Source organism: Taudactylus pleione, unplaced genomic scaffold (assembly GCF_031769625.1).
Source record: "Taudactylus pleione unplaced genomic scaffold, aTauple2 ptg000225l, whole genome shotgun sequence".
Classification (NCBI taxonomy): domain Eukaryota; kingdom Metazoa; phylum Chordata; class Amphibia; order Anura; family Myobatrachidae; genus Taudactylus; species Taudactylus pleione.
In genome coordinates, this window is record NW_028284627.1 from 11,792,992 (window position 1) to 11,816,280 (window position 23,289).

The following is a 23,289-nucleotide window of genomic DNA, read 5'->3' on the forward strand; positions in this document are numbered from 1 at the left end:
GCCATTACTTCTGCAATTTATTGCCCCTTATATATAACTCTTGTTAGCTGAAAACTTCCATCTACCTAAGTGCTTGGTTGCCTCCGTGAAAGAACCTGACGCTGCTGCGCAATTTGTTGCCCCAATGAATGGGTGCCGTACTCTTCAATCAACACGGTCCAAAACTATCAGGCATCTATTGAACACACTTGCAAACTGGAACTTAGATACTGGAACTTGGGAGATCTTCATGAATAAGCCATTGAGCCCCCCCCATTTAGACGCTGCTGATTATACCTGTTAGCTAGCGTTACTGGGCAGATGCTTGGCTCCAGATGCGAGGGGACAGGAATACAACGCCCCCTACCCATCTGATCTGTTTTTTATCAAATTTAAATTAGCCTTAACTACAAATTACCCATTAGCAACCCTGTGTTGGCTGGTTTTTTATTTGCTGCTACTAACTCCCCAACCTGTAAAGCACCGAAAAACGCCAGCGCAAAGGACAAACTGATCAAGGCCACTTCAAAATCACCCTTACTTATGCCTGATTTCCAAAACTAAATCTCTCAACATACCCACATCTTTTGGCCTACACGAATCGCCCAAAGACGTCTGCTCATGAAGCCGCTTGCTCCCTCGCCCAACCCCTCAGCGCTTTAGAAATAATAAATTACTTGGTAGGATCAGTCAAACCATTCACCCGCGCCATACAAACTCAGACATACTGACATGCGGATCTTTACTGGCTTCTGTCTTTGCCAGAAAAAACCCGCCATTCATCCCACGCTGCGGCAAAGGACCTCCACGTACCTGGAGCAAGTGCTCTCAGAGTGAGTCCTTCAATGCCGGATTCATGATCTGCCAGACAGAATCAGGATAAAGCAAACCGTGAATCCCAGCTGACGGGGCCAGTAACCTAATCCTAACCCATTGGAAAGGAGACAACGCATCCGCAACCTCATTCTCAACACCCTGGACATGCTTGGCTGTAAAATCAATATTCCTAAGCATACAGACAAAAACTAAATGTCTAAGTAGCTGTAGCACTTGGGGGCTGACCAACCTCTGATTGTTAATAGCTTGAACCACCCCCAATTTGTCGCACCAAAATATGATTTTCCGATTGCTAATCCTCGCAGCCCAACTGCTACCACAATTGGAAATAGTTCCAACAGCAGTAAGTTACAAGTCAAACCCTTCGAATGCCACTAATCGGGCCAAGCCTCTGCGCACCATTCACCCTCAAAAAATGCTCCTAAACCCAAAGCCCCGATGCGTTTGTGAACAATTGAAGTTCGTAATTAGCCACAGACGAAGTGAGCCAAACGCGAACCCCATGAAATTCCTGTAGGAAACTCAACCATACCTTAAAATCCTCCTTCATATTGGCAAAAGGCGGATCATATGGTGAGCCTTTTTGACGCCTGCGGAGGCTCGCTCCAGCCTGCGACAAAAACCCCTACCCATGGGAATGACGCGACAAGCTGAATTGAGTCACCTAGTAGGGACTGCAGCTGCTTCAAAGATATTTTCTTAACGGACACAAAATCGCTAACAAAACGCTAATCTTGCGTACTTTTCACAGATGAGCCTACACAAACCCAAATCAGTGTAAATTTCAATACCTAGGTAAGCCAACTTAGTAACTGGCCCCTCCGCCTTTTTGTGCGCAATGGGAACCCACATTAACCTAAAAAGCGCATGAGCCGAAAACAGCAGCTCGCTACAGACTGCGCTATCGGCCTGTCCTACCAAAGGAAAGCCGTCAAGATAATGAGTGACGCCTGACTGGCCTCTACCCGCTTGGAGACACCACTGTAAAAAAGAGCTAAAACACTCAAAAAAGGAACAAGAAATAGAACAGCCAATAGGTATACACTTATATACGTAAAATGAATCGCCTATCCGAAAACCCATGTACCTAAATGACTCGGGATGTAAAGGGAGCAACTGCAAGCCGATTCAATATCAATTTTTTGCAAACAAAGCCCCATTCCCAAAATCCTGCACAAAACTAAGTGCATCCTCAATCGACTGGAAGGTGACACTACAATCGACTGGATCTAAGGTGTCATTTACTGACCCTCCTTCCGGGTAAGACAGGTGTTGTATCAACCTGCACTTTCCTTGTTCCTTCTTTGGTACCACACCCAGCGGATAAATGCAAAGATCCTCCACTAGTGTTGAGGTAAAAGTGACACGACCTCCGAAAATTCCCTAGCTGACTTCAAATTCCTTTTAGCTACAACTAGATCCGGACGAATTAATGGTAACCTAAATCCCGCGCTCTAACACTTCCACCTTAATTGGAGCTACAGCTCTACTTAGCCCCCGCACGCTGATCCCTTTTTCCTGCTGAATGACCCCCGGGACGACTGCATTCCTTCGCTGGGTAACCTCTCCCACCAAGCATGCAGACATGCTGGTAGCGGCAGCTAGTCCCTCTGTTACCCACGGGGCGTTATTAACGCGTAGCACTTCCCTTTCCCTTCAGTATTCAATCCTGGGTGGGTTGGAAAGGGGTGTTTACGCCCAACAGTAGGTTCAAGAGTTGTTCGGGCCTGCTGCATAACTTCCAGCCACACCTCCACATCCAAAACTAAAAACTTTCTGGCCATACTACTTTTTCCTAAAAAGCTCATCGTACTGCCTCCAAACATCAAGCCTAGCTGACACCTGCATGCCCTGTACTAAATGTAAGTACTTTAGCACATTCATACATTCAGCCGGGCGAGTCTCAATGTAGCATGCAGCAAACACATACATACCAGTAAGCAAATTCTGATAGCTCCTCCTGGCCTCCTCAGCTGCCACCCCAGCTTCTTCGCTGCGTCTAACGCCTTCTTAGTGTCATGTGTGATTGTGAACATGTCGATATATAGACCTTTTTGTATTCGCTCCCTGATCTTGGACCTAACACCTCAACATTGCCGTGTTTGAGCAATGGGCACAAAGTATTTCATAAGCTTGCGCGCATCTCACCTGCTCCAGATGCCGATGGGATCAAAGGAGCATCCTTGGAAGTGGAGGCTTGTCCCTCGTTGTGCTGTGCGCCCACCGCGCTTTGACACGAAGACAAACGCTCATCTGCCACGACATCCCCGGAAGTCAATGCGGACACCAACGGCTGACTTAAAGGAACCTGTGGGCTTGACACACTGGCATTAGGGGCAAGAGCAGAAGGTGCACGCGTAGTAACGGGTGCGGGAGGGGCACCGTCCGTTAGCCTGAGTGCTGTCCAGGAAGACTGAACCTATTGGGGCACATGGGCAAAATGCCCGGGCCTTATGTGTACTGCTGTGCAAAATGCCAAGGCACCTGCGAATATGAAGGGGCGTAAAATTGGTAGCTCATGCCCATGAATGGGTTTGGGAATGGCTGCTGGTAAGCTTCCGGATAGAAATAAGGGGCAAAACAAAAAGCAGGATTGGGGGTGGGGCTAGGCCCGTAATTACAAACCTGCGGCCCTGCCAGCGTATTAGCTGCGGCAGGTGGGGGGGCAATATTGGCGCAATTTATCTGGGCCAAGCGCTCCCAGAAGGGGATGCTCTAGTCTGCAGTAAAAATGGCCCAGGGAAGTGAAACACAGGGTGGGTGGAGGCTGCATGGGGCTTAATATGCTGCCAGCCTGGCTCCCAGGGGAGGTCTGCGCAGTGGGCGCTGCAGAAATCCCCCTTTAGCCCGAGAGGGGGGAATCTGAGGAGGTTAAAACCTCCTCAGCATCTAAAATGGCCACCGCTATGAGAGGGGTGGGGCTAGCGGCCGGGGAAGCCCGGCGCGCTGCTCCGCTTAGGGCTGGAGAGCTGAGCGGGCAGAGGGTGCCAAGCCCGGCCGCCGCACCTCTCGCCAGCCATGTCCGGAGGCCATATGGGGAAGCAGCCGACAAGGTGAGCACCAACCAAACGGCGGGGTGGGGGGGCATTGCGGTGTGGATGGGGCATTATCAAAGAGGGGAGCAAAAAGAGGGGGCCTGACAGGAATGGAGAGAAAAGGACAAGGTACAAAAAGGTGGGGAACAAAAGAATAGGAGGGAAGAGAAAAAGTCTGTGAGGAAATAGCTACCTGTGAGGAAAGTGCTATCTGTGAGGAAAGTGCTATCTGTGAGGAAAGTGCTATCTGTGAGGAAAGTGCTATCTGTGAGGAAAGAGCGGTCTGTGAGGAAAGAGCGGTCTGTGAGGAAAGAGCGGTCTGTGAGGAAAGAGCGGTCTGTGAGGAAAGAGCGGTCTGTGAGGAAAGAGCGGTCTGTGAGGAAAGAGCTGTCTGTGAGGAAAGAGCTGTCTGTGAGGAAAGAGCTGTCTGTGAGGAAAGAGCTGTCTGTGAGGAAATAGCTATCTGTGTGGAAAGAGCTGTCTGTGAGAAAATAGCTATCTGTGAGAAAATAGCTATCTGTGAGGAAATAGCTATGTGTGAGGAAATAGCTATGTGTGAGGAAATAGCTATCTGTGAGGAAAGAGCTGTCTGTGAGGAAAGAGCTGTCTGTGAGGAAAGAGCTGTCTGTGAGGAAAGAGCTGTCTGTGAGGCAGAGGCGTCACTAGGGCTGGTGTCACCCGGTGCTATAACTCATGGTGACCCCCCCCCCTCCAAAAAAAAAAAATTTGATATGCAGCTCCACGAACTCTCCCCAAATACCAGTCCAGCAATCACACTTACACAATGCCCCCAATAGTGGTGCCCCGTATATTGCAGTGACCGCCAGATAATACAGAGAGCGTCGTAGTAACCGCCAGATAATGTAGAGAGTCACAGTGAATGCCAGATAATGCAGAGACCATCATTGACCCACATATAACACATAATATGAATACACCCCTTATACACACAGAAACACAATAATTATACCCACACACATACATTAATCACCATCCCCAGCATAGACAGTATTACCTCCCCAAGTTAAAAACAAATACACCCTCCCCCATTGAATAAGTATATCATCCCCCTAGGTCTGATGGGCAATGTCGCTGACGAAACGTGGGAGCAACCCTCGTCAGTGACATAGCGGGTACACACTGGCCGATATGCCCGATATGTACATATCTTCTAGTGTGTACCTGGCATTAGGTTTAGGGAGGGGAGGTTAGGTTTAGGCACCAGGGGGGAGGGTTAGGCACTAGGTGGGGAGGGATAGGGTTATGCACTAGAGGTGAAAGGGTTAGGCACTAGACGAGAGGGTTAGGGTTAGGCACTAGGGGAGAAAATTAAGGTGTGGGGAGGGGGAGGTTAGGGTTAGACACTAGGAGGGGAGGGTTAGGGTTATGCACTAGAGGTGAGAGGGTTAGGGTTAAGCGCTAGGAGAGAGTGTTATGGGGTGCGGGGAGGGGGAGGTTAGGGTTAGGCACAAGGAGGGGAGGGTTAGGCACTAGGAGGGGAGGGTTAGGGTGCAGGGAGGAGGAGGTTAGGTTTAGGTACTGGGGAGGGAGGGTTATGGTTAGGGGTATGGAGAGGGGGAGGGTTAGGCACTGGGGGGGTTTGGGATAGGCACTGGGGGGAGGTTTAGGGTGCGGGGAGGGGGAGGTTAGGTTTAGGCATTGGGGAGGGAGGGTTAGGGATTATGGTTAGGGGTATGGAGTAGGAAATAAAGGACAGGGACAACACAGCCCCTACAGGCACAGGTCTAACATAACAAACACACACACACAATGACAGGTAATGCCCCCCCTCCTCCCTTATTGAATTATTTACATCCCATTACACCTACTGTATACGCTGTGCTGGCTGCTGCTGTCTCCCAGCTCCTTCTCATCCTCGCTGACTGAGAGGTCAGAGGGTCACGCTGGGAAGAAGCAGGGACCGTGTACAAACTACTTGTCAGTATTCAAGTGTAATCAACAGTGTCTGAATACACTTGAACACTGGAAAAATGTTTTGTAGACTGTCTCTGCTTGTTCCCAGCCTGACGATCTATCAGACAGCAGCGAGGAGCAGAAGCTCAGCTGCCATCCATCCACCCCAGCGGCTTCAGCCAGGCTGATCACTAATCAGCCCCCTGTCCTCTAGCGCTTGCACGCCCGCCCCACATGGAGGGGACTGCATGAGGAGCTCAGCCGCACTTACTGTATAGAAGGCTGCCGCTGGCTGTCTCAGTGTGACAGGCGCAGCGGCAGCCAGCAGAAGCAAAAACTGTCTCAGCAGCTGCTGCAGGGAGAGCGCCTCTCCAGCCTGGCGTCTCCCTGCAGTGCAGGACCTGCTGAGCGGGGGGTGGGGATGAGTCGGATTTTGGTGTCACCCCCTTGGAGGGTGACACCCGGTGCGGCCCGCACCCACCGCACCCCCCTTGTGATGCCACTGCTGTGAGGAAAAAGCTGTCTGTGAGGAAAGATTTATCTATAAGGAAAGAGCTGTGAGGAAAGATTTATCTATGAGGAAAGAGCTATCTGTGAGGAAAGATTTATCTATGAGGAAAGAGCTATGGAAAAAAGGGGGAAAGTAATGTAAAATAAAGGTTTTATTCAAGCTATAACAGACAATAAAGATACAGAGTACTTAACAGTCCAGGATCACAAACTGGAAAGAGGCAATTGACTCCTCCTCCAGCCCTAATATACCATTGCCAAACCCCGCCTCGACGGGGCAGCTAATAGGCTAACCGATAATGATTGGCAACTGACCTCTACCAATTATAAACTAACAACAAAACCAGCTCTAACTAGTACTGTACCAAATAAAAAACAGTGTGCTTATATCTTCTCAAGCTTATTAAGCATTCGAATATTTAATCACTGAACAAACAACAAACAACTATAGAATCTTAAAAATACCAATTTACTTGTTCTCAATTGAGATGTCGCTGTGTGATACTATGTAACACTGTGTTGATGTTACACAAGTTACTATACCAAACAAGGTCCCAATCTTTGAAAATGAATAGCTTGTCACTATTAAGCAGCAATTAAGCTCAATGAATGTCCCATTCCGCATGCAAGCAATAACCACACCAAAGCTCCGTTAGTTGATATAATATCTTCACTACTGGTGTCCCAGTGTGAGAAATGTCCGCATTCAAAGTTAATTAAAAGCACAGTCAATACGGTATTGAAATAGAACCTTAGTGCAGTGTGTCCATGCTTGAGCCCGTCCCGGCTCCAATCTTCTCAGACGGTGTAGAGCTGCAGCCGAAGTGCACAGGCTGCCGTGGAGCAGGGTGGCGGAAGGCTGTGAGTAGAATGCGGTCCGTCAATTGACGACTCGCTCAGTGACAGTATCAAGCTGCAATGCTGGTGGTGGAGGGACCTTGTGTGCCTGGATAACGTCCCCGTCAATCACCGGGACTTTCTCAAGAATTAGTACCTCATTCAGAGTCGGTCGAAGCGGCCGCTCGGTTGTACGGGAAAAGGGGCCGGATATGCAAATGATTCCCTCGCAAGTTGCATCCCTAAGTTTGGATCTGTAGCTGGCCGACCAAGGGGAGGAAGCGGCCGGAAGACAAAAAAATCCGCCCCCTTCTCGTACGCATTACACATCATCTCCGGGCATATAAGGATTAATCGACACCATCGGGAACTGGTCGTAGAGCTTAAGGTCGACCATACCCTCTCTTAAGCTCTACGATTATGTCAGTGTAAAAACCTCCCATGTCACATGTGCCATGACGCTACTTTGTTAATTATGCACTCCCATAAACCATATGCACTCCCATAAAACGCCGTTTGCATAATTAGGCACGCCTGCGTTCGGATCTCCACTCCCCCGATTTCAAGCACCTTCCCCTGTTACCACCCACAAACGCCTCAATATGTCACTCAAACTACCGACCTGGCTGTGTTCAAGGAGAGAGAAATTTCTGATCGTAGTGGCTAGTTTGCGCACGCGCATTGCGAACTTTACGCATGCGCAGTATAGTGAACATCGGTGGCGTACGACCGTGCGGCCGCTTCGACCGACTCTGAATGAGGTCCTTGGTCTTTGGGCCCTCCTTAAATCCTTCCAGGCATCAAATTGATTGTTTAGTGGAGTAGTAACACCTGAATGGCTTCATACCACATTCACTAGTCTCATTCTATTTGTATTTCTTTATGGCTTTTATTTCTTTAATTATTCAATTCTATCCATTCAAGCAATCATTACTCTTACCATATAAAAAATACAAAATACAAAAACGAATAAATGAATAACATACAGAATTGACAATGGTGATATTAAAAGTTTAAAAACAGCAATATTTAAAAATAAATAATAAAAATAATATTGATAATAATAAAAAGCCTCCTGTGTCAAGAACAATCATTCTAATGGCAGTACTACTTCTCATATAGAGCTAAGCGTGGAGTCACTCTTTTTTTATGCAAAATCTATTTAATCAAGACTCAATCTAGAAAATAATATATTTAGAACTAATGAATGAATAATAAATAGAAAAGAAAAAAAGAATGATCGTTTTTACTTCATACCTTTTTAATAAAGTAAAGCTGTGGATAGAGAGTCTGAAAAAAGCCTAGTACAGGTATCTTGATTCTTATAAAACTGGATTAAATACTCTACATTTCTTATGCAATATATTGTATGTACCATATATAGAAAAACACATGGAAACACACAAACACACATATATATATATACATACACTACCGTTCAAAAGATTGGGGTCACTTAGAAATTTCCTTATTTTTGAAAGAAAAGGAATATCTACATAGGTGTATAGAGGCCCATTTCCAGCAACCATCACTCCAGTGTTCTAATGATACATTGTGTTTGCTAAGCGCGTTAGAAGCCTAATGGATGATTATAAACCCTTGTGCAATTATGTTAGCACAGCTGAAACTGGTTTGCTCATTAGAGATGCTATAATACTGGCCTTCCTTTAAGCTAGTTGAGTATCTGGAGCATCACATTTGTGGGTTCGATTATACTCTCCAAATGGCCATAAAAAGAGAACTTTCATGTGAAACTCGACAGTCTATTCTTGTTCTTAGAAATTAAGGTTATTCCATGCGAGAAATTGCCAAGAAACTGAATATTTCCTACAATGGTGTATACTACTCCCTTCAGAGAACAGCACAAACAGTCTCTAACCAGAGCGGAAAGAGAAGTGGGAGGCCCCAGTGCACAACTGCAAGAAGACAAGTCCAGTACATTAGAGTCTCTAGTTTGAGAAATAGACGCCTCACAAGTCCTCAACTGGCAGCTTCATTAAATGGTACCCGCAAAACACCAGTTTCAACGCCTACAGTGAAGAGGTGACTCTGGGATGCTGGCCTTTTATGCAGATTGGCAAAGAAAGAGCAATATCGGAGACTGGCCAATAAAAGGAAAAGATTAATATGGGCAAAAGAACACAGACATTGGACAGAGGAAGTTTGAGGTGTTTTGTTCACACAGAAGAACATTTGTGAGATGCAGAACAAGTGAAAAGATGCTGGAAGAGTGCCTGAAGCCATCTGTCAAGCATGGTGGAGGTAATGTGATGGTTTGGGGCTGCTTTGGTGCTGGTAAAGTGGGAGATTTCTAAAAGGTAAAAGGGATTTTGAATAAGGAAGGCTATCCCTCCATTTTGTAACGCGATGTCATGCCCTGTGGACAGCTCTTGATTGGAGCCAATTTCCTCCTCCAAGAGGACAATGACCCAAAGCACACAAATTATTGAAGAACTATTTAGGGAAGAATCAGGCAGCTGGTATTCTAACTCTAATGAAGTGGCCAGTGCAGTCACCAGATCTCAACCCCATTGGGCTGTTGTGGGAGCAGCTTGACAGTATGGTACGCAAGAAGTGCCCATCAAGCCAATCCAACTTGTGGGAGGTGCTTCAGGAAGCGTGGGGTGAAATTTCTTCAGATTACCTCAACAAATTAACAGCTAGAATGCCAAAGGTCTGCAATGCTGTAATTGCTGCAAAAGGAGCATTCTTTGACGAAAGCAAAGTTTTAAGGACAAAATTATTATTTCAAATACAAATCATAATTTCTAACCTTGCCAATGTTTTGACTATATGTTCTATTCATTATGTTCTATTCATCTTGCAACTCATTTGATAAATAAAAGTCAGTCTTCATGTAAAACATGAAATTGTCTGGGTGACCCCAAACTTTTGAACGGTAGTGTATATATAAGGTGCATAAATATTGGGACATTGACAGAATTGTCATGTTTTGGCCCCTTAAAAAGTGGGAGGCATATATAGAAACCGTTGTAATTCCTACACCGTTCACCTGATTTGGATGTAATTACCCTCAAATAAAATCTGAAAGTCTGCAGTTAAAGCACATCTTGCTTGTTTCATTTCAAAGCCATTGTGGTGGTGAATAGAGGCCAAAATATGAAAATTCGGTCAATGTCCCAATATTTATGCATCTGACTGTATATGTACACAATAATTCGCACATCAAACATAGAAGTCTCATATAATGAAATGGCATAAATTGGAAAAATGAGAGGTTGAGAAAATAAAAATGAAAATAAAAATGGTTAGTGATAGATGGGATAATGGAAATTATATGGAGTGGACCCACAGTGTCATCTATACTACATATACTAGGGTACCTAAATATATTTATTTTGGAAAAACACCTAATGGTCCATATCCTTCAATATAGACATCAAGCAGTATATAGTGTTAATAAACACCAAAGTGGTAGTCAGAGTATGGCTCAAGTATTAAATGTGTAGTCAGTCCACTATTTTCCAGGACTAGGATGGTGGCGACCAACGTCCCTCGTCAATGTCACGGCTGCCAACACTTGAGACTCCTGGGAGGAGGCAGGCCTACTAGGCACAATAAACTGGGGTGGCTTTAGGAATGACCTTTTCAAGGTTGAGCCCTGCGGTGTAACTAAAATTCGGAGTGGGGTTGAGCCCCGCAATGCAATGAAGGTTGAAGCAGGGTTGAGCCCTGCAGTGTAACTAGAATCCGGAGCGGGGTTGAGCACCGCGATACAGTGATGATAACTGTAACGGTGCAGTTGACAACTGTAACGAAGGTGGATTCGATGTCCACAGGAGTGAGAGGCAACAGGCAAAGTAAATAGTGCAGCAAAAGGTGAAACCACAGCAGTGGAGCAGAAAGCAATACTTAGGCAATGGCTATGCTGAGCTCTGTAGTGAGGCTGGTAACTGGCATCAGAAGTTTAGCTGGAACATGAGCAGAGATATAGCAAAGTCCACAGCAACCCACCGGCACAGCAGGGATCTGGCAGGAGTCCAAGAAAGACCTGAAAGTAGCATTTCACAGACACTGAGACACAGTTAGTAACAGGCTTTATACTAGAGGTCTGTGATCCATAGGAAGTTCAGAACATGTGACCCAAATGGGATCAGGTTTGAAATAATGAGCAATCTAGGAATCTCACACCTGACAACACCTTGGAAACAGATGATCACTTTAACTCTCTATCCCCTGTATGTGATGAATGCCAGCAAGCAGGATAGCTCCTCCAATGACCACAAAGGAACTTTGGAAAAAGTAATCTATCTTTATGTACTGAAATAGTCGCAGTCCTGACAGTCCAACTGACCCAGAAATGGTGGAAATTGGGCCACCTGCTCACAATGACTATATATTGATCTGAACTAAAATATAGTGACAGAGCTCTATAGATGCCTCATCAAGGGATAAAATGTTGACAGTGGCAGATGTCTTTCATAGACTTTCTCTCCATTTCAATATTGGGGAGTCAGATCTGAAAGCTAAGCTTCTCCTAATGAACCCTATATTAATTGTGTTTACCACTTGATTACTATAGCTACATTGCGTAATGATCTTCGTGTAACAGGGTGAGAACCTAAAACTCATGAAATGGACTGTCGCATTCTATGTTGAAGTAGTGTACCAATGAACATCCAAAGTCCATTGTGACTATATGAACTATACAAACTAAAGATGGGTAGATGAAGCTTGGATCATTGATCTATATAACCCCAAAAAATGAAGGGGGCTAATTTGTCGCTGTACAGTATGTGACCATCTGGTGATGTCAAACCACTCAAGGGGCTAGAGGTGGATGAGGGAAGTCTGAATCTTTGATCTATAAATCTCCTAGGGAAGAGGAAACTATTATTCAAATGAGATGTGATCTAGAGCCTCATATAATCCCTGGGGATAAAGAGTATCTAATTTGAAAATCCACGCTGATTCTCTCATGCATAAACGTTGGAATCTATTTCCTCCTCTCGTTGTAGCATTAATTTGTTCAACTCCTGTAACAGTTAGCCCAGATGGATCACTTTTGTGGAAATGAAGGAAATGTCATGAAACACTGTGTGTAGATAGTTTCTTAATAATATTGCGTCTGTGTTCTCTTGATCTACTTTTGATAGATCTCGTCGTTCTACCTACATACTGTAGGGAACATGGACAATGTAATACGTATACACAATATGTGGATTCAGAGTTAATAAATTGTTTAATTGGGAAAATCTCTCCATTAACACTTGACGCAATATTATTCACGCGGTTTCGTGTATACTTTAATTACATGTCAGACAAACCTTTTTATTAAATCTATAGTTACCTTCTATTCCTGATTCAAGCCATGTTTTGGCCTTATGATTATTTTTTAGTGGTCTAAGGGCCTGATTCAGACCCGGTCGCTCTGACTGAGCGCTCGCTCTGAATCAGGGCCGGGCTTTTTATTTTTTTTGGAGATGGTCAAGACCATCGCGACCATTGGGCTTGCGACGAGACCCTTGTGGTAGGGTCTCGCCCATCGCAAGCCCCAGAGAGCTTTCGGCTCTAACAGAGCCGAAAGCTCTCCACTGACATCACTTGTGATGTCAGTGGGGCCGCCCCAAATGGCAGGCGTTCTCATTGGAAAGCCACCGTTTGGGCAACCACCCCCCCGTCCCGCCCACCAAATGGGGCGAGCTGTCACTCAACATCGACAGCTTGCCCCCTTTGGTGCAAGACCCGGAGCGACGGCTCCGTCGTGCGCATGCGCTGTGGGCCACCATCGTGCTGGTTGCGAGCGCTCAGCACTTGCGACCGGGTCTGAATCAGGCGCTAAGTTCACTTGGTGCTAATAGATTCTTATATATTCTTATTGCCATCCAAATACTTACAAAGTATATCCTTCAACATATAAAAAGGCGCAGAGAAAGAGAGGGCGAAGGGGAAGAGGAAAAAGTGATAAGGAGAGCCAGATTCAGCAAAAAGAGAATACTAAAGGAATCTACAACCTCTCCACTCATGAACTAAGTGTAAATGAGAAGAAATTATTGCAGAGAGATTTGAGTTTCGCACCTTCAAAAGATCCCAATCTATTTGAACTGTTTCTTGAATTAAACAAAGGGATTTGTGTAGGAAACGCTATTTTGCATCTAAAAAAATCAATGAAATCTCTGATGATCTTTCACCTATAGTTTTAAATGATGAGGATCAGGATGGCCTTTTATGTTTAGAACAATTGTTAAGTGAGAACTCTGCAGAAGTCCTATTGTTTGATATTGAGACACAAGATATTCCTTTATATATGCCCAAGTTCAAAAGGAATCACAAAAGTCCTACTATAAACATTTTTTATAGCAAAACTTTAGCTGACTTTAAGAGAATGTGTCAGAAACCAAACAAGAGCAAAAGTTTTCTCCCTCTGGCTTTCGAACAAAATCTATCAAAGAGTGAAAGATTAGCCCTTAAACAATTAAGGGATAAAGATTCGCTCATCATCAGATCTGCGGACAAGGGGGGGGAGGGGGATTATTCTGCAAGATAGAAAGGATAATGTGGATGAGGCCATGAGACAATTACAGGATAAAAAAATATTATACTATTTTATTGAAAGATCCTACTACTGATTATAAAGAGAAATCCGAAAATATGCTAGAGGCAGCCAAAGAGGAGAACGCAATATCAGAAGATATCTATAAATTTTTAGTTTGTGCACATCCTATCACTCCTGTTTTTTATCACCTACCCAAGATTCACAAATCACTTGTTTCACCCCCTGGAAGACCCATCATTGCAGGCATAGGTTCCCTCACTTCCAATTTAGCACAGTTTGTAGATGCACACTTACAAAGTCACGTCGCTAACCTACACTCACTATATTACAGAAAACCGCTGAATTTTCTTGGACAGAGGGGTGGGGATTTATCACCCTTGATGTCCAAGCATTGTATACCAATATCCCACATAAAGCAGGAATAGAAACAACTAAATACTATCTAGATATAAAACTATCAAAGGAGCGGCATGACCATGTTCTTAATTCTAATTTATTCACACTCACTCACAATTATTTTTTATTTGACAACACTTATTATTTATAAGCACTTGGAACGGCCATGGGGACCAGGTTTGCGCCCAGTTTCGCCAATCTCTATATGGGCCGCTTCGAGGAAGAACATATCTGGAGCGGCCCATACAGAGAAAACCTGGTCCTCTATGGCCGTTATATAGATGATTTATTTATTATTTGGGATGGAGGTAAAGAAAGAGCACTGGAATTTGTTAATTATTTAAATTCAAACATTTAATTTACACTTCACACACACTTTTAGTTTTGACACTATTAATTTTCTAGATATTGCCTTCTCCATACAAGATGGTCCTATTGTTCCCTCTAATTATATGAAATCAGTAGGTATGGGTAATTATTTACACTGTGAAAGCGGACATTATAAATGGTGGATAAAAAAACATTCCAAAGAACCAAAATTTTGAGGCTTAGACGGAACTGTAAACTAGATGAGGACTTCTTCCATCAAATGGAAGATATGTTACTCAACTTTAAACGGAGAGGATACCCAAAATATCTGTTAGATGTGACAAGAGATTATGCCAAGACTCTAAATATATCTGATCTCCTAAATAAATCTACACTGGCAGAGGGATACAATACAACTAAGAAAAACAGTAACATGAAGAAAAATATAAATAAAAATAAAAGGACAGACTAGATGAGTGGTGTCAAACTCGGGCCCTACAGTTGCTATGTGACTACATATCCCAGTGTGCCCTGCCACAGTTTTAGCATGCCCTAATAGCAAAACTGTGGCAGTGCATGCTGGAATGTGTAGTTCCACTGCAGCTGAAGGGCCCGAGTTTGGCACCACTGGACTACATGAAGAAAAAACACTATATATATCTAAATTTAATTGTAAATCTGGCACTATTAGAAAAGTTGTTTATAATAATTTTCCTATATTCAAAGAAGACTGTGTCTTGAAAAATTGTTTATCCAATAAACCAAGCGTTAATTTTAAAAAGAATACGAACCTAAAGAATCTATTAGCACCAAGTGAACTTAGACCACTAAAAAATAACCATAAGGCCAAAACATGGCTTGAATCAGGAATAGCAGGTAACTATAGATGTAATAGATGGACAATGACCCGAAGCATACTGCAAAAGCAACCAGAGTTTTTTAAAGCTAAAAAGTGGAATGTTATGCAATGGCAAAGTCAATCCCCTGACCTGAATCCGATTGAGCATGCATTTCACTTGATGAAGACAAAACTGAAGGGAAAATGTCCCAAGAACAAGCAGAAACTGAAGACATTTGCAGTAGAGGCCTGGCAGAGCATCACCAGGGATGAAACCCAGCGTCTGGTGATTTCTATGCGTTCCAGACTTCAGGCTGTAATTGCCTGCAAAGGATTTGCAACAAAGTATTAAAAAGTGAAAGTTAGATTTAGGATTGTTTAGTTTGTCCCATTACTTTTGGCCCCTTAAAAAGTGGGAGGCACATATAGAAACCGTTGTAATTCCTACACCGTTCACCTGATTTGGATGTAATTACCCTCAAATTAAATCTGAAAGTCTGCAGTTAAGGCACATCTTGTTTGTTTCATTTCAAAGCCATTGAGGTAGTGAATAGAGGCCAAAATATGAAAATTCTGTCAATGTCCCAATATTTATGCACCTGACTGTATATACACTACTGTTCAAAAGTTTGGGGTCACCCAGACAATTTCCTGTTTTACATGAAGACTGACTTATTTATCAAATGAGTTGCAAAATGAATAGAACATAATTTTGTCCTTTAAACTTTGCTTTCGTCAAAAAATGCTCCTTTTGCAGCAATTACAGCATTGCAGACCTTTGGCATTCTAGCTGTTAATTTGTTGAGGTAACCTGAAGAAATTTCACCCCACGCTTCCTGAAGCACCTCCCACAAGTTGGATTGGCTTGATTGGCACTTCTTGCGTACCATACGGTCAAGCTGCTACCACAACAGCCCAATGGGGTTGAGCTCTGGTGACTGTGCTGGCCACTCCATTACAGACAGAATACCAGCTGCCTGCTTCTTCCCTAAATAGTTCTTGCATAATTTGGAGGTATGCTTTGGGTCATTGTCCTGGTGGAGGAGGAAACTGGCTCCAATCAAGCGCTGTCCACAGGGTATGGCATGGCATTGCAAAATGGAGTGATAGCCTTCCTTATTCAAAATCCCTTTTACCTTGTAGAAATCTCCCACTTTACCAGCACCAAAGCAACCCCAAACCATCACATTACCTCCACCATGCTTGACAGATGGTGTCAGGCACTCTTCCAGCATCTTTTCACTTGTTCTGCATCTCACAAATGTTCTTCTGTGTGATCCAAACACCTCAACACCTCGTCTGTCCATAACACTTTTTTCCAAACTTCCTCTGTCCAATGTCTGTGTTCTTTTGCCCATATTAATCTTTTCCTTTTATTGGCCAGTCTCAAATAGGGCTTTTTCTTTGCCAATCTGCCTAGAAGGCCAGCATCCCAGAGTCGCCTCTTAAGTGTAGACGTCGACATTGGCATCTTGCAGGTACCATTTAATGAAGCAGCCAGTTGAGGACTTGTGAGGCGTTTATTTCTCAAACTAGAGCCTCTAATGTACTTGTCTTCTTGCACAGTTGTGCACCGGAGCCTCCCACTTCTCTTTCTGCTCTGGTTAGAGCCTGTTTGTGCTGTTCTCTGAAGGGTGTAGTACACACCGTTGTAGGAAAAGTTCAGTTTCTTGGCAATTTCTCACATGGAATAGCCTTCATTTCTAAGAACAAGAATAGACTGTCGAGTTTCACATGAAAGTTCTCCTTTTCTGGCCATTTGGAGAGTACAATCGAATCCACAAATGTGATGCTCCAGATACTCAACTAGCTTAAAAGAAGGCCAGTATTATAGCTTCTCTAACGAGCAAACCCGTTTTCAGCTGTGCTAACATAATTGCACAAGGGTTTTCTAATCATCCATTAGGCTTCTAACGCGCTTAGAAAACACAATGCATCATTAGAACACTGGAGTGATGGTTGCTGGAAATGGGCCTCTATAAAAACCAGACATTTGCAGCTAGTATAATCACTTACCACATTAACAATGTATAGAGTGTATTTCTGACTAATTTAATGTTATCTTCATTGAAAAAAAATTTGCTTTTCTTTCAAAAATAAGGAAATTTCGAAGTGACCCCAAACTTTTGAACGGTAGTGTATATATGTGTGTGTGTGTTTGTGCGTATCCATGTGTTTTTCTATATATGGTACATACAATATATTGGATAAGAAATATAGAGTATTTAATCCAGTTTTATAAGAGTCAAGATACTAGGCTTTTTTCAGACTCTCTATCCACAGCTATACTTTATTAAAAAGGTATGAAGTAAAAACGATCATTCTTTTTTTCTTTTCTATATATTATTCATTCATTAGTTCTAAATATATTATTTTCTAGATTGAGTCTTGATTAAATAGATTTTGCATACAAAAAGAGTGACTCCACGCTTAGCTCTATATGAGAAGTAGTACTGTTATTAGAATGATTGTTCTTGAAACAGGAGGCTTTTCATTATTATTTTTATTATTTATTTTTAAATATTGCTGTTAATACTATCACCATTGTCAATTCTATATGTTATTCATTTTTGTATTTTTTTATATGGTAAGAGTAATGATTATTTGAATGGATAGAATTGAATAATTAAAGAAATAAAAGCCATAAAGAAATACAAATAGAATGAGACTAGTGAATGTGGTATGAAGCCATTCAGGTGTTACTAATCCACTAAACAATCAATTTGATGCCTGGAAGGATTTAAGGAGGGACCAAAGACTATGGTACTCAGTCTTGAGAAAGTCCAGATGATTTACGGGACGAAACGGATTGACGTCATCCAGGCACACAAGGTCCCTCCACCACCAGCATTGCAGCTTGATACTATCACCGAGCGAGTCCTCAATTGACTGACCGCATTCTACTCACAGCCCTCCGCCACCCTGCTCCACGGCAGCCTGTGCACTCCGGCTGTAGCTCTACACCGTCTGAGAAGATTGGAGCCGGGACGGGCTCAAACACGGACGCACTCACTAAGGTTCTATTTCAATACTGTAATGACTGTGCTTTTAATTAACTTTGAATGCGGACATTTCTCACACTAGGACGCCAGTAGTGAAGATATTATATCAACTAACAGAGTTTTGGTGTGCTTATTGATTGCATGCGGAATGGGACATTCATTGAGCTTAATTGCTGCTTAATAGTGACAAGCTATTCATTTTCAAAGATTGGGACCTTGTTTGGTATAGTAACTTGTGTAACATCAACACAGTGTTACAGTCTCACACAGAGACATCTCAATTGAGAACAAGTAAATTGGTATTTTTAAGATTCTATTGTTTGTTGTGTGTTGTATGTTCAGTGATTTATGTTGTGATTCATATATTAAAATTTTTGTAAACTATTGAAGCCTCCTGTTTACCAACAGACAGCAAACCTTATTCATTTGGTATACTATTCATTATATAAATTGTTTAGCACAGTAAACCCTTTTGTTATACTTTATCAGATAGAGACTGTGGTCTCCTGGGTTCTAACTAAACCCTTAATTACTAGCTGCAAACACTGTGCTTTGTTTCATCTTATTCAATTAAGCGCCAGGTGTGGTCAGCAGTTGATGGGATGATCGTTGTCATCCCATCAACAATTAACTATCAATTCTTCAGCCAGGGGCTGCACCAATTATGAATTCTTCAGCCAGTGGCTGCACCAATTATCAATTCTTCAGCCAGGGGCTGCACCAATTATCAATTCTTCAGCTAGGGGCTGCACCAATTATCAATTCTTCAGCCAGGGGCTGCACCAAGTATCAACTCTTCTTACTTTAGCCAATGGCTGCGCCAACTATCAACCATAAATTCCTCAGCCAGTGGCTGCACCCAGGGACGTAGGGAGGGCGGCTTCAGTGAAGCGCAAGCTCCAGGTGCCGCAGGTGTCTGGAGGCGCCGCGCGCAGATGTGTTCCCGGCAGCAGTCTTAGCTGACAGCCTGCCAGGTGCCAGCATTGAACTGTGAGCACCGGCCTCTGAAGCGATCGGAGGCTAAGGAAGCTTCAGATCGCTTCAGAGGCCAGCGTTCCCAGTGATGCAGTGCGCGGTTGATGTCATGACCTCCCCGTGCGCTGCGGCAGAGGCAATGACAGCACGGATAACGGCCGCGATGGATCAGGTAAGTACTGTGAGGGGGGGAGGGACAGGCACTGCATAAGTGCACCACTACAGGGGGCAATGCATATGGGCTCCACTACAGGGGGCATTGCATATGGGCACCACTACAGGGGGGAACTGCATATGGGCACCACAACAGGGGGCATTGCAAAAGGGCACCACTACAGGGGGCACTGCATATGGGCACCACTACAGGGGGGAACTGCATATGGGCACTACTACAGGGGACACAGTATGGGGGGCAGAACTACAGGAGCACTACTTTAAGAGGCACAACTACTGGGGGCACTGCATATGGGCACTACTGCAGGGGGCACTGCATATGGGCACCACTACAGGGGGCAATGCATATGGGCACCACAACAGGGGGCATTGAATATGGGCACTACTACAGGGGGGAACTGCATATGGGCACTACTACAGGGGCACAGCATGGGGGAGCAGAACTACAGCGGGCACTGCATATGGGCACCACAACAGGGGGCATTGCATATGGGCACCACTACAAGGGGCATTACATATGGGCATCACTACAAGGGGCTGCCCCATATCTTTATTTTTATTTCTCTTTACTTTAATCCCATATGGACCCACCTCCTCCCTGGAACACTTGAGGGTGACGCCATAGCATGCACGTGCTCCAGGCGCCCTGGCTACAAGTTACTCCTCTGGCTGCACCAATTATCAAGTATCAACTATTCTTACTTCAGCCAGTGGCTGTGCCAACTATCAACTATCAATTCTTACTTCAGCCAGTGATTGTATCAATTATCAACCATCAATTCTTCAATGCTCAAGGGGTACCCCAACCATCATCATTGCACAGTCCTCAAATCTATTTATCACTCAGTTTTCAGCCAGCTAGCTGGATCCAACATTTTGGCCCTTAACTAGATGAAAAAAATCAATATTGTGAGCTGTGTGGTGGTCAAAATTGACTGGAAACAAGTGGAAATAAACAATATTGAGGTTAATAATACTGTAGGAACAAAAAGTCCCATTTTATGTGATTTTATATGTTATATGATTTTTTAGGACAAAATCCAGATCCAAAAACAAAACCAAAACAAGGGGGTCAGTGCACATCTCTACAAATAATAAGCAGTGCCCATACCTTGTGATCGGCACCTGCTTGTTTGTTAGTAGCGGCACATGCAGGAAGTGCCTAATGACAGGTGTCGAAATCCAGACGCCTGTCATTAGACCTACGCCGGGAGCCCGACACCCAGCTTACCGATCGAAGGTAAGCCAGGTGCAGACAGCTGTGTGAGGGTGAGGACTAGGTTAGGGGCTCCTGGGGGGGGAGACTTAGGGTTAGGCATCTCCCCGGGAGGTTAGGGCTAGGCTAGGGGAAGGTGGGTTAGGGTTAGACACACCGGGGGGGAGGTTAGGGTTAGGCAACCCCCCGTTAGACTTAGGGTTAGGCTGCAGGGAAGGGGGGGTTAGGTTCAGGCACTTAGAGGAAGGTAAGGGTTAGGCAGTTGGGGGGGAGGATAGGGTTAGGGACCCCTAAGGGAGGGTTAGGGGAGGGAGGTCAGGTTAGTAAATAGAAAAATATACTTACCTGTCGGGATCTTCACTGCCGGGCTTCCATGCGGGCGCCGGTTCAAATCATAGCGATTCCCTCTAAATGACAGTCTCCCTCTTCACATTATTATGGGGGAAACTTTAATATTACTTTACATGCTAAATGAGGTGGGTCTAGGCCTCTCCCATGTTCTCTCCATATAGCATCTTCTAAAAATACAAAAACAAAACAAGCCAAAATAATACCAAAAGAGGGTAAAGATCCCCAAACCATTCATTTTGTCTGATAAAATGAAGTTGATACATGTTAATATAAAACATTAAACATACAACCCCCTCCCCTTCTTTTCATAATCAAATCCAACCTTCTTCATTAAAAGAGACCTCTAGTTTAATATAAAGATAGCCTCCCCTCTTCATAGATACAATATATTCCACCACTGACCACCATGGACCCATTTTACCCCATAATCTGATACTTGTCCCATTAATATTGATTCTCCCCCTCCCCCAGGTACCATCCTCTTATTTAATTATGTTTTTTCTAATACAGACTATTCATAGCCTTGTTTTATTTGGCTTGATATATATAAAATCCACACACAGGATTCAGTGCACTTACCTATGACTTATATTTGTATATATGCCATGTGTTTAATGTATTTTACTCTTGGATAGAAATAACACTATTATTTTAACAAACAAATGGCCTTATATGGAAGATCTATAAGTAAATAATATATAACATCCCTTTAATCACCTGACCAAGACTTTTCCCCATGACATAATGACGGAATTATGACATCACAATGAGCCTGTGACACAGTAGCTCTGTCTGTCCTGAGCATTCTGACTATTCTCAGTCTGTTACAGGATAGAGACTGTTACAGACACTTCTACTATTTCTCTCTGAGCGACTATGGACAATTATATGATTAGTACGTCATGTCACCAGGTAAGCTTTACCCCAGCCACTGAATATAATGCAAATAGAGATATAAGATGAGACATGCAGAATAATCACTAGATTATAACATATCATATAGCAGGGTCAGACTGTCAATGTTGCTGAATCAATCTGTTTTTCTTGTAGATGTATATGGACTCAGGAGATCATGAAGTCCCTAGTACATGGTGGAACCCACAAATGTAAGTATTATCTCATCTTCCACATCAGTGTAACCACAATTACATGTATTTAGGACACAGAGCTGTAACTAGACAGTTTAGCTCCTTGGGCTAGAGTACTGGTGCCCCTACTACTGTATATACATATTATTTTCCCTACATTTTATCTCCACATTCCTCCTTCATATATTTCTTAATGAGCTGGTGGCATTTTCTCTCCTCCACCCTTTAAATATATTTATTGATTCTGTCCCTTCACCCCACCCTCCAATTCTGCATTGGCAGTTGGGCACCATTACTGGTCAGGGCAGTGGCTGTGAAGGAACCATCCTCACTACTGTCCTACAAGGAACCATGTGACAGGAACTTTGCCCAATCCATAAATACTTCTGTTCTAGCCATCCAGAATCACATATATGTACTGTAATGTATAGAGCACTGCTGTGCATCCCATTCCTATGCACCATATAACTATATTGTTGTTTATTGGATTGCTGGGACTGATTATATTTATAATACTGAGATACAGGGATATTCTGTGCACCAGCAATATAATATAAAGTGGGAGATGTACTAAGCTCTGGAAAGTGATAAATTGGGGAGTGATAAACTACCAACCACTCAGCTCCTGTCATGTTACAGGCTGTGTTTGAAATTGACAGTTAGGAGCTGATTGGTTGGTAGCCTATTACTCTCCAATTTATCACTTTCCACAGCTTAGTACATCTGCCCAAAGGTTTACTAGATAAGCTGCTTTGGGGTCCATCTTATTCCTGTGTGTCTGGGAAATTACAGACATAACTGTACTCAGGTTACAGTAATGGAGGGTAATAAATCAGATAATGGATCAGCTAGATAAATAAATGACGGACTGTAAATATGTACCTATCTTATTATATATAACCAAATGAGTATAAGTCCTTACCCGTTCTCTGTATTATTTCCTACCACAGTGGGAATTATGATGTGCATCATCTGAAGCTGGAGGCGCAGGTACTGTGAAATAAATAGATGCATTAATGGTACAGAATAAATGGTTATATACATTTACGGTTTTATAGGACTGATACCAAAGTATCACATTCACATTCACCTGAGACATTACTGCTATAAGGTCACATAATGAGCATCTGGTAATTACACAGAGTGGAGGACATGTATTGTCTGGGTTGGGTATGGATTGCCTGCGGTCAGGATGCCGCTGGTCAGACTAGTGATAAATTCAGATTCCCGATACCCATATGTAAGTATAGTAGCACTAACCCTAACCCTTACCCTAACCCTCTCTCCCTGGTGCCTAAACCTAACCTCCTC

The 23,289-nt window shown here is 43.6% G+C and overlaps 1 protein-coding gene across 3 annotated transcripts in view; it reads right to left on the reverse strand.

Annotated features, from left to right (window-relative positions):
* The window catches only part of LOC148517265 (uncharacterized), a 38,311-nt gene extending 15,337 nt beyond the window's left edge, over positions 1 to 22,974 (reverse strand). For 2 of the 3 annotated variants that reach the window (XM_088479009.1, XM_088479011.1), the window contains exon 1: positions 22,901 to 22,974. The gene's annotated coding sequence lies outside the window, so the exon portion shown is untranslated. Of the gene's footprint in view, positions 1 to 2,964; positions 2,995 to 22,900 lie in introns of those variants that run through there. The other variant, XM_088479010.1, reaches the window with a different exon arrangement.
* Positions 22,975 to 23,289: the final 315 nt, after the last annotated feature.